Source organism: Phascolarctos cinereus, unplaced genomic scaffold (assembly GCF_003287225.1).
Source record: "Phascolarctos cinereus isolate Bilbo 61053 unplaced genomic scaffold, phaCin_HiC Scaffold_9;HRSCAF=440, whole genome shotgun sequence".
Lineage (NCBI taxonomy): Eukaryota > Metazoa > Chordata > Mammalia > Diprotodontia > Phascolarctidae > Phascolarctos > Phascolarctos cinereus.
Window position 1 is genome coordinate 7,896,963 of NW_027556402.1, and position 11,310 is coordinate 7,908,272.

General features: G+C 41.0%; 1 long non-coding RNA gene across 1 annotated transcript; it reads left to right on the top strand.

Moving 5' to 3' along the window:
- Window positions 1–1,327: 1,327 nt before the first annotated feature.
- LOC110223013 (uncharacterized) lies at window positions 1,328–11,031 on the top strand. Its single transcript, XR_002328555.2, has 3 exons — window positions 1,328–1,412; window positions 3,525–3,664; window positions 10,589–11,031. It is a non-coding gene; the product is annotated as an uncharacterized LOC110223013 (long non-coding RNA).
- The last annotated feature ends 279 nt before the right edge of the window (window positions 11,032–11,310 follow it).

The following is an 11,310-nucleotide window of genomic DNA, read 5'->3' on the forward strand; positions in this document are numbered from 1 at the left end:
AGATGTCCAAAAAGCCACTGGAAAGGTGAGACTAGAGCTCTCTTGAGTGATAGGGCTGGTTATATAGATCTGGAATCATCCTCAATGGAATGATTGAACCCATGAGCCTATGATGGAGAAGAAGGGGGTGTTTGGCAGTCTAGAATGATGCATAGTCCTCGGAGTATTCAGCTTGAGAAGATGCTTTCAGATTAAAAAGCAAAAAGCTCACTGGTGAATTTGGAGAGTGCGGTTTCAGTTGAATGATATGGTCAGTATCCAAATTGCAGAGGGTTTCAAAGAGAGTAAAGAAAAAGGAAGGAAAGTCATCAAGTATGGACAGTTATCTCCAGAAATTTAGCCTTGAAAGGAAGAAGAGACAAATGATAACTGGTGAGTATGGTTCGATCTTGTAAGGGTATTTTAAGGATGAGGAATACCACTATACCCATATACAGGGAGGGAGTCAGTAAATAGGAAGAGACTGATGACAAGAGAAAGTCTGGGCAATAGTGGGAGTGTTATGTTGGAGAAGTCAGGAGTGGATGTAAAGAAAAATAGAACACTGCAAAGAAGCTGAGCTAATAATGAATGTAGTGATCTGTCTTAGGTCCTGGGAGCGGATGCTAATTCCCCTCTCATTAGGGAGGCAGGAGGATAAAGTCATAGAATGTTGCATAGGTTGTCAGAAGAAGTTACTTTGTTGATAGGTTTGTTTAGTTGTTTTTCCTTATTTCAAAGTAGGTTTCAGTAGTGATGGTGATAGGAGAGGGGAGTAATTGTAATGGTAAAAAAAAAAAAAGGCCACAACAAGACTTTTTTTTTTGGGGGGGGGGGTAACCCTAACCCTAACTTGCCCATAGTCACACAGCTAGTGAATATTATGCGTATGAGGCTGGATTTGAACTCAGGTCCTCCTGACTTCAGGGCTAGTGCTCTATCCACTGTGCCATCTAGCTGCCCCCAAGACATTATTTTTTAAGAGGATTATATTTCTATGCAAATTTTGAGGGCCATAGGTTCAAGGAAGGCCCAAGTAATGCTATCATTTTTTGCTTATTTCCACTCAATCTTAAATGTGTATAACATTACAAATTGCTTATTTGTCATCTTTTAAAAGGGCAAGTTCTTAGTAAAAGTTAGAGCCATAACCAGGGCAATATTACTGGGGCTTTACCCCAGGGTGACAAATTTAGAGGTCTCTAATATCATTTGCATTCCTTGAGAATGAAGAAACAATACAGCTTAATACCTAGTCAGCAAGAATTTGTTATAATAGTATGCCATCAAATGTTCACTTGTGAGCTGCTGCAGCCCTAACCCAACCTTTCCCCTCCCCAGCAGCAGCTCTTGCCCATGGGGGCTTGGAGGGTGCATTGCCTTCGTTTGGGATGAATACAGTTCAGTGTTGTGCCAGATATGAAGATTCTTAGGTAAGGCTTTAATTGTCCTTAATGCTTTGCCTACACACCTTGCAGACCTGGATTTAAATCTGATAATGAGCCCTCCAGATTTGAGTTTCTCATCACAGTACCTTCAGTGAGGCAGAGTTGTACAACATTGTTGTGACTACATGAGGAATTATGGTCTTTTTTTTTAATATAAATTTATTTATTTTTAGTTTTCAATAATTCACTTCCACAAGTTTTTGAGTTCCAAATTTCTCCCCCCTCTCCCTACTCCAAGATGGCATGCATTCTGAATACCCTTTCCCCTGGTCTGCCTTCTCTTCTATCTCTCCCCCCTCCCTTCTCTTATCCCCTTCCCCTTCTATTTTCCTGTAAGGAATTACAGTCTTACCTAGCATTTGTACTTCCCCCTGCAAGATGTTTTTGGGCACGTGGTTTGCTCCTAACATTTATTGTTACTGATGCTGATGATTTGTTTTCAAGTTAAGAAAAATACAAATAAGAAGAGATATTCCTGAAATTGTATGACCTCTTGGAAATAAACAAGGTGTAGTGCTTGTTCTGTAATCAAACTGGTGCCATTGGGTGCTATTCTTCTGAGTCCATCTGTCCAGTGCCATGACAGATTGGCAGCTGTTTTTCAATGAACCAGCATTATCTAGAATAAGTGGAAGGTCATCGAATTTTTTTTAAACAATGAACAAAGTCTTTTAAGGCAAAAACACTCCAGGAGCTGCTCACAAGCAAAGCATGAGCTAGGAAGACCATTCTCAGAAGTGAAGGACATGACATTAACCAGACCCAGGCCAGAGAACTATTTAACTCACATTGCAAACAGACCTTTTCTTCCTTTATACACTGACCCCTAGATGAATTTTGCTTCATTCTCCAAAGAGTATTATTGATATTCTGATGGAACATTTTGAGATCTGGTATGTATGTCATAGTTTACACATTTTTCCCTTTTATCACATGAAATCAAAATATTCATTAAAATTTCCAAATGTTGCTGAGATGGAAGTCCTCCAAAATACTGCATACCATTTCCTTGGGTCCATGTATCCCCAGACAAGCCTCTTGAAGTCTTGTGTTTGCTTTCAGATGGAGTGGGTGTTGAATCTGCTCATTAAAAACATTTAGAAACTCTAAAATAGATGTGTTTACCCCAAAAGAAAGCCATGGCTATTGAAGTGTTCTTTTATCTGTGAAACAAGTTCAGGCTTGGTGCAATTTCCTCTTTTCATCCTGCATCTGGGGGTTATCAGTAGTGCTTGTGGCCTGGAGATTCTTTTTGGCTCCTTGGGATAATGGAAGGATTAACCTCACTCTGCAATGGGTTTCAAAGCCTGGTACAGGTCTTCCCTAACTACCTTGGTAGGTAAAGGTCAGCCCAGGGTAGGGTCCTGAAGTAAAGCAGCTGCCTTCCCACGTGCAAGCTGAAATAGCAAAAAGAAATCCAGCTGGAGGCAATGTAAGATAGACACGGACCAGAGGGCAGAGGGCAGAGATGAACACATAGATTTTTGTGACATATACATGCAGATGGTAGTTGAACATTTGGAAGGAGATGGTTTCTGAATTCACAACCAGAGAACCTAGGTTTCATTAGTAATTCTACTCATTAACTCCCCACATGACCTAGGGCAACTCTGGGCCTCCATTTCTTCCCTGAAATGAATCACTTGGACAAAATGCTTTCTGAGGGTCCCTCCATAAGCTCTATCATCTTGAGAATACCAAGTATAAATTTTAGAATCTCAGCTCTTGAGTCAACAGTAATGGTGGTATGGTAGGAGTCCAGAGTCCAAACAGCTTTGTACTAAGAGAGTCAGTACACACAGGTTTGAGTTCTAGGTATACAGCCAAGTGACCATGCAGCCTTAAGTAACTATGTCTAGCAGATATAATTTTATATTTTCTAAATGAGCAGATAAATCTAGATCATAAGGTACTTTGGAGATTATCTATAAGACCCTCTCATTTTAAAAATAAGGAAACTGAGGCCCAGAGATATGAAGTGACTTACTTCACTTAGGTAATAAGTAACATCACTAGAATTTGAATGCACACCCCTGACTGCACCCTGCATTATATTGCTTCCCCTAAGAATGATTTGACTTTCATGGTTCTTTGCAGGACCACTCCAAAGAGAAGTCATCTGTTTTCAGGAACATCTTTAGCGATAGCCAACAAGATATTAAGCAACTAATTCTACCAAGTTCCACTGGATCTTTCAAGGTGTATATTTTGGCTCTTAGGCCATCCATTCATAAAATGTAAGTAATGAATTCAATCAACCAAATCATTGTCATGTTAAAATAACAAAAACAAAACAAAAATAAGACATTTGTCATGTTAAAAGAATTAAAATAAAATAAATTGAAGACAATTATCATGTTAAAATGTCATTGACTTCAACAGATCAAAATCAGTTGTGGCTTTTTTGGTACTCCACTGGGGTTGCAAATTATACAAAAATGGGAGAGACAGCTAACCCAGTCTCCCTTTGGTGAGTTTCTCTGGGGGCATCTACCTGGCCCACCAACTTTTACTTCCCTTCCAGCTCTACTCCAGACTTTGTGAATTTCAAAACCAAGCCCCAAGGTGGGGGCCCCATCCTCTCCCTTTTGTGTGTTGTCTACACCCATTAGAACTGAGGTTCCTCAAAAGTAGACCTGGGCTTTATTTTTTCTCTTTATATTTGTATTCCCAAAACTTAGTCCAGTGACTGGTACATCGTTGGGGCTTAATAAATGCTTGTTTCCTATGTGCCAGGTAAACATGAGTTTGCAGTATGATGGGCAGTCAAACAAGCTAAAGAATCAACAGAAAAAAGAAAATCATGCATTAAGTGTTTATCATATGCTAAGCCTTGATGATACAAATACAAATATTTTAAAAATATGGCAGTCCTTGCTCTCAAAGAGCTGAAATTCTAGGAGGAAAAGATAGAACATATATGGCAATAGGGGCTAAGGATGGGAAGGTGTGGACTTAATGCGTTCTGGGTCCAATACCATTCAATAAACAGTTATTAAGTGCCTACAGATGGGTGGATAGAATACTGGATCTGGAGTCAGAAAGACTCATCTTCCTGCATTCAAATCCAGCCTCAGATACTTACTAGTTGTGTGACCCTGGGCAAATAATCTAACCCTTTTGCCTCAATTTCCTCATCTATAAAAAGAGCTGGGGAAGGAAATGGAAAACTCCTCCAGTATCTTTGTCAAGAAAATCCCAAATGGGGTCATGGGGAGTCAGACATGACTGAACCAACTGAACAGAAACAATAAGTGCTAAGCACCATGCTAAGTGTTGGGTGAAAAAGGACAGTCCCTACCCTCAAGAAGCCTACAATCAAATGGATGGAGAAGGGGGGGAAATAACACACAAAAGAAGGCAGGAAATGGGTGGGGCATGCCAGGGGATACCTAGTATGGGGGCATCTTGTCCTGGGAAGTTGAAACCAGGCAGAGCAGCAGACACAGTAGAGTGAGCCAAAGTCCAGTTTCTGCCTTCTATAAAGGAAGGCATTGGGAGGACTCTAATATTCCACCCTCTAGCCATTAAATCAGAAGTTGCATTAAGAGACACGTAGTTTCAAATAGTTTCTGTTCTGGCTAGAAACTCTGAGCATCTTCTCCTTCTAGACTGATTCTTTTATGAAATCAAACTAGGCTATCTTTTGCCTCAGTTCTTACCTAGCCTTTAATTACTGAATAGATGTTGCCTCAAATTGTGACCTGAGAAAGACCTTATCTTAAAAAGGCCAAGATCTCCCATTGTATCCTAGGCCATCGCCAATCATCTAGGTCTCTGTCTTGCCACTGGACTCTGATGACTGTGGAGGAGAGTGAGGCTGGTGAATGCCTCACTCAAATCCAATTCACTTGCAAATCAAGACATTGCACTCCTGATTGTCATTAGCCCTCTTTGAGAAGGAAGAATGAACAATAATTAATAGTCTCTCTCTACCAATTAGTTCCCTTCTGGACATCACTGGTTAGAAAGAACTTTGATGAGCTAGTGACCATCCAGAGGAGTGCAACCAGAGTGGTAAAGACCCTTGAGTCGGTGGCTGAAGGAACTCAGTATATTTAGCCTGGAGGAGAAAAGGCATGAAGGGTGCCATAATAGATGTCTGCCCCCAGTTATTTGAAAGGATGTCATCTATCAAGGTTAGAGAAATTCAATCTCCTATGCTTGGCAGCAAAGGGGTGAACTAGTAGCAATGGGTAGAAGTTGCAAAGAGAGAAGTTTAGGTTTGATGTGGGGGGTAATAACAACCTTCCCAAAGAAAAGAGCAAACTACAAAGGAAATGGCCGCCCCCGCACTTAGTGGGTCCTCCTCAGCTGAACATGTCACACGAAGGAAGAATGACCAATTATTTGATGTGTTGTATTGGGAATTCTTTTTCATGTGTGAGTTGAATTAGATTGACCTCTGAGGTCCTTTCCAATTCTAAATTTCTGAGATTCTGTTATAACCAGTGATAATAGGCCCCAAGGCTCTGGGCTCCCATTGACTGGGTCCAATCCAAAGGGCCTGATATCAAGCAGATCAATTTCCAATTTTTAGTTTGTTGCTTCCCTGTGAAATTTCATCAAGAAATACTCCTAATCGGAGAGCCTCGGTTTCCCCAAATGTGGGTAAAAGAAGTCTCCATCTCCCACAAAGCACTCAGGAAATTAAATGCATATTAGGCACAGGAAAGACTTTATTTTACCCCTACCCCAAGTATGCCAAAGATGCATTGCATTCACAGAAGCTCATAAACCAAGAAAAGTATAAAGCATTCAAATGGTTCATTGGCTCTGCCAGAAGGGAACTAGACTTTAGGTAAGTCCCAGGAGGGCAATCCCCTGGTATTCTGGTGAAACTCCTTTCTCCCACAGGGTCCATAACACTTCCTCCAAGACTCATAGTGCAAGTCTGTGGTTTAACTTCCCCCAGAAGGTAAATATAATTTGGGAAGTGCTGAAAAAGCAATTTTTCCACCATGCGTACAGTGAATAATTTCCTGTCTTTATTTTCCAAGTAGGATGTTGTATAGGAAATACACAGATGATTTTTCCTCTTTCTCCAGGAAGCTACATATGAGTAAATCCCTTTTGCTACTTCTCTCATTCAAAAATCCAATCCCAGAATTCTCAAATTTGAGAACTCTTCAATTTGGGCACACCATGCATACATATACCTGCTTCTGCTATGTCATTCTGCAAGAAATCTCTTAGTGGCCCAGTTGCTATCATTTCTTGAGCTGGGGAAATCCACTGTCAGGTCTCTGATTTCTGACCTGTGCTTCAAAAAGTAAGAAAAAAAGCAGAAGAAAGACAGAAGCCTAAGATCCAGGCGCTCTCCTCTCTGAATACCTGGATAAATGCATGTGGCTTGTCGTGCTCTTTGCAACAAATTACTTACCTGCTCCTGGGTATGGAAAAAGTTCTGCTGTGCTCTCCCTCACACCAGAATGTATGTCCTTACTGCTGGGAACCTGTTTGTCTTTCTAAACTGGAAAAGGAAGCCTGGGAGTTCATTTTTATAGGGGAATGGGGAGGAGGGCAGCTGATTCCTAGGAAGGTAACCATAGGGAGATAACCCTAATCTCTGAAACTCAATTAGTATAAAAAACAGTCAGCATACTTTATGAAGAGATGCACCTTAGATGACTCTCTAGACAAAGTTCCATACCCAGTAATCTCATTAACTTGATTAGAAAATTAGTCTGTTTGCTCAGGGACTCCCCCTAATCAACTCTTTCACTGTGACGTACATTGAAATCTACATTCACTGATGTCTATTTCCAGACAGCTTTTGTGAATTATAGTGATTGAAAGAATACCGTATGGCCACATTTGAATAATGAACCTTTCCAAACAAAACTCAGCTGGTCCCTAAATGAAAACACACAATCTACCCCTAGATCTGTACTCTGAGTCCATGGCACTGTGTACATCCTTCCAAAGCCTGTGCTCTCTTGGCATGTCTTTGAGAACTCTGGGTGACTTCTGCACCACGGAGAAGGATTTCAGTGGAGGAGCAAAGCGTATAGACTTGAAAAAGGGAGCATTAATCACCACTCTGGTGACACCTTTTGCAGTGAGTTTTGTTTAGCATCATCTTTCTTGTCTCAATAGCACATTAGCTGAAGGCATCTGCTTTGGTCCCCAAATTCAGAATGTTCTGAGAAAACAACCTCACAGCCAAAAGAGTCCAGTGAAAGGCTTTCCAAAGGACAAGTCTAAACAATGTTCCAATGGGAATGAAAACCTAAAGGAATAAGGAAGTGTTGTGAAAGGGGTGCTTTCTCTCCTCGCCATAGGGGCCTTAATTACGGAGTAATCAACAGCCATGGCAGGGTAGCGCAGGAGTGCTGCCCATACAAAATAACACCTTGGACGGGAATGAATTAGAAAGCAATGGACTGGAAATGGTGGCTTTCCAAGCAATCAACAACAACTTGAAAACAAAATAAAAGAACACAAGAGCCTTTCATGTGGTTTAATTTTTTTTAAAGTGCTGACCCCCCCTCCAAGTCTCAGACAGTATCTGGGTGCCAGTATTGGTGGTTGTTGTGTAGATGGGATTTGTATTTTTCCAACTCAATGGAGGAAATGATCCATGCCAATGACTAAGTTGGGCTTTATCTGAGAGATGATCAAGAGAGGCCCTGGAAATACAGGACAGAAAAACAACCATCTCCCTTAGAACATTACAAACCATTATGTACTTAAACAGAAAGAGTATAAGACTTGTTCAACTCTCTTTCCATTCCTTTGAAGCATATTTTAGGGAATTTGCTTTTTCTGAATGGTCTAGAAGAATGAACCCTGGTGGAGGAAGCAGAAGAACTGAGGGCAAGTTCTAACTCTCAACTTTCTGGTTATGGTGTTATCCTGGTCACTCATCTTCATGGAGCTTCACATCAGACACAGATTGAAAATAAAGGGAAAAAAGAGTAATAAGGCTTGAACTACCTTCCAATTTCTGAAGTCATTCCATCTTGTACTCTTCCTCCTCTTCAACCTCATGTTTGCTCCAGATGCATGTTATCCCCCAACTGCATACCCATGTGATTTATTTTCCTATGGGGACAGCTAAACCAGCTACTTTTGAGTGATGATGGATCCCATTTGGTGGTATCTGCAAGGTTTCATGATTTGATTGCAATAAGGAAAATCTCATTGGCAACAATGAGCATGTGGAGACTACAAAAGTCCCTCTTGGGGCAGCCAGTGGATAGAGCACCAGCCCTGGAATTGAAAGGACCTGAGATCAAATCCAGCCTCAGACACTTATTAGCTGTGTGACTCTGGGCAAGTCACTTAACCCCACTTGCCTAAAAACAGAGAGAGAGAGAGAGAGAGAGAGAGAGAGAGAGAGAGAGAGAGAGAGAGAGAGAGAGAGAGAGAATCCCTGCTATATTCTAAATCTCCTCCACGAAAGTTAGGAAATCGAAATTACCTTAGGAAAGCCTATATTATTCTCTTTTTATGTTCTGCTTGATTTGAATAGTTACTGAAATTCTTTGAGGACCTACATGTATGTCTTCAGTGTCAATAATCACTCCAGCAACACAAATCACAGTCCATCTATGCCTTAGTACAAAGTCTCTGAGAGTTCCTGTGTCTACAAAATTTACTATTCTTTAGCCATTGTAGAGAGAGACATCTTTATATTAGGGCAGCTAGGTAATACAGTGCCTAGAGCACTGGGCCTGATGTCAGGAAGACTTGAGTTCAAATCTGGCCTCATACACTTTCTACCTGTGTAACCCTTGGCATGTCACTTGACCCTGTTTGCTTCAGTTTCCTCATCTTTAAAATAAGCTGGAGAAGGAAAAGGCAATCCGTTCCTGTATCCTTGCCAAAAATAAAATCCCCAAGTGGAGCCAGAAAGAGTCAGATATGACTGAAATAACTGAACACCAATCTCCAAGTTCAATTACACTGGTCTTCAGGTGACAGACACAGGCTGTTGAGGACATGCTTGAAGCTTTCTATAAGTCTACGATCCATGCAACTATCATGAGTCACTCAGCTTCATTAGTTCTCCATTTCCTAACATGTAAAATGAAGGAACTGGGCTAGATCATTCCTCAGGTCCCCTTTTTTTCTAACTCTATAATCCTATAATCATATAACAAACCAGAACTTGTCATGTACTGGCATAGCTTCTGAAAATAATGTCAACTCCACACCATGATAGGGCATCAGAAAGGGACTTGGATCTGTAATTATGAACTATCTAAAATTCCTAAAAGAAATGGTGCATGTTGGGTTTATTTTTCCAGAATAAGGTATGGGAAAGGACTGGGTCCTCTGCTGAATTATAGAATTATAACACTACTAGAGACCTCTGAGGAGGAATCCTCTCGACAGTGTTCCTAATAAATGGCCATTCAGCCTTTGATTAAAGGCTGTCAGTGATGAACAACTTGTCAAATCCTCGATTCCACTTTTGAATATCAAAAAAAAAATGGTATGAAGCCAAATCTGCTTCTCTGAGACAATATCTCCTCCTCCCCTCTCCCACTCCACTAGAATGACCATGGACTATGGAGGACGCAGCTTCATGGCTCAGTGGATAATGATGGTCCTAAGACCTGAGCTCAAATCTGGCTTCAGACACTGGCTGGTTGTATGACCCAGGGCAAGTCACTCTATTTGTCTCTGTTTCCTAATCTATAAAATGGGGGTAATGATAGTACCTACTTCCCAAGGCTGTTGTGGGGATCAAATGAAATAATTGCAAAGCACTTAGCAGCGCCTCAGACATAGTGAGCACTGCATAAATATGTTAGTTGTTACTAGGTTGTTTTGTTTTGTGGCAGAGAAGATCTGGTCATGTGCTGTAGATGGGTGCTGAGTAAGAAACAGGTGCAGAGGTAAACTGTGGTCACTGAGCTCTGATCTCAGGAGCAGAGCAGGGACTCAGTGCTAGCCTCCAGTCTAGACTGAACTGATTTAAATTTGTAAGAATAAGAGTGATTCCACAATAGATAAATGGTCAAATGATATATTTTAAAAAAAACAAATTTTAAGGGAAGACATCTAAGCTATCAACAATCATGTGAAAAAATGCTCTAAATCAGTAGTAATAATAGAAACACAAATTAATGAAGCAAGTAACCCACAGACAGACTTGGGAGGTATTATGTTCTATGCAAGTCCAATGACTATTTTTTCTTATTCTACAGGTAAGCTAAGAAAGTTAACTTAGTGGAGATAGCCCAGGACCCTGAACCCGAGAGCCTTGGGCATAGCAGTGCCCTCCTGCAAACCACTAGCCATGCTTATACCTCAGGTCCCACAGTCATCATTTATGGGAGAAATCACTACGGAGAAGGGTCTTGTCTTCCTCACCACCACTAATACCAACTGTTGACACCAAAGGAAAAAACATTGTCTTGGGAGTGACGGAAGTCCCACCACTCAGACCACTGGTCCTGCTTCTAGTCCAGCCCTCACAAAGATTATCCCAGGGAACACAGGCTTTGACATCTGGAATAGACAAGAGTTTATTAATGGAAATAACATTAAGGAAGTATTATCATCTGCATTACTGCTGTACCCTTAGGACTATGGGTTCTATCCCTCTGACTTGCAACTAAAGCCTCCCAGATATGTTGTCTCTCCCTATTAAAAAGTGAGTTCCTTGAGTGCAAGAACTACATCAGCTTTTGTGTGGGTATCCCATCCTAGGGGGTAGGGGGAAATGAGTACATTTGCACACTCTTGGTGGAGCTGTGAACTGGTCCAGCCATTCTGGGGACAGTTCCAGGAAAGTTACAAAAACTGTGAATACCCTTTGACCCACTAGTATAGACCCCAAACAAGTCAAAGAAAGAGTTAAAGGATCTATATGTAAAAAACTATTTATAGCAGCTCTTTTTGTAGTAGCCATTAAAAGCCATGGTGC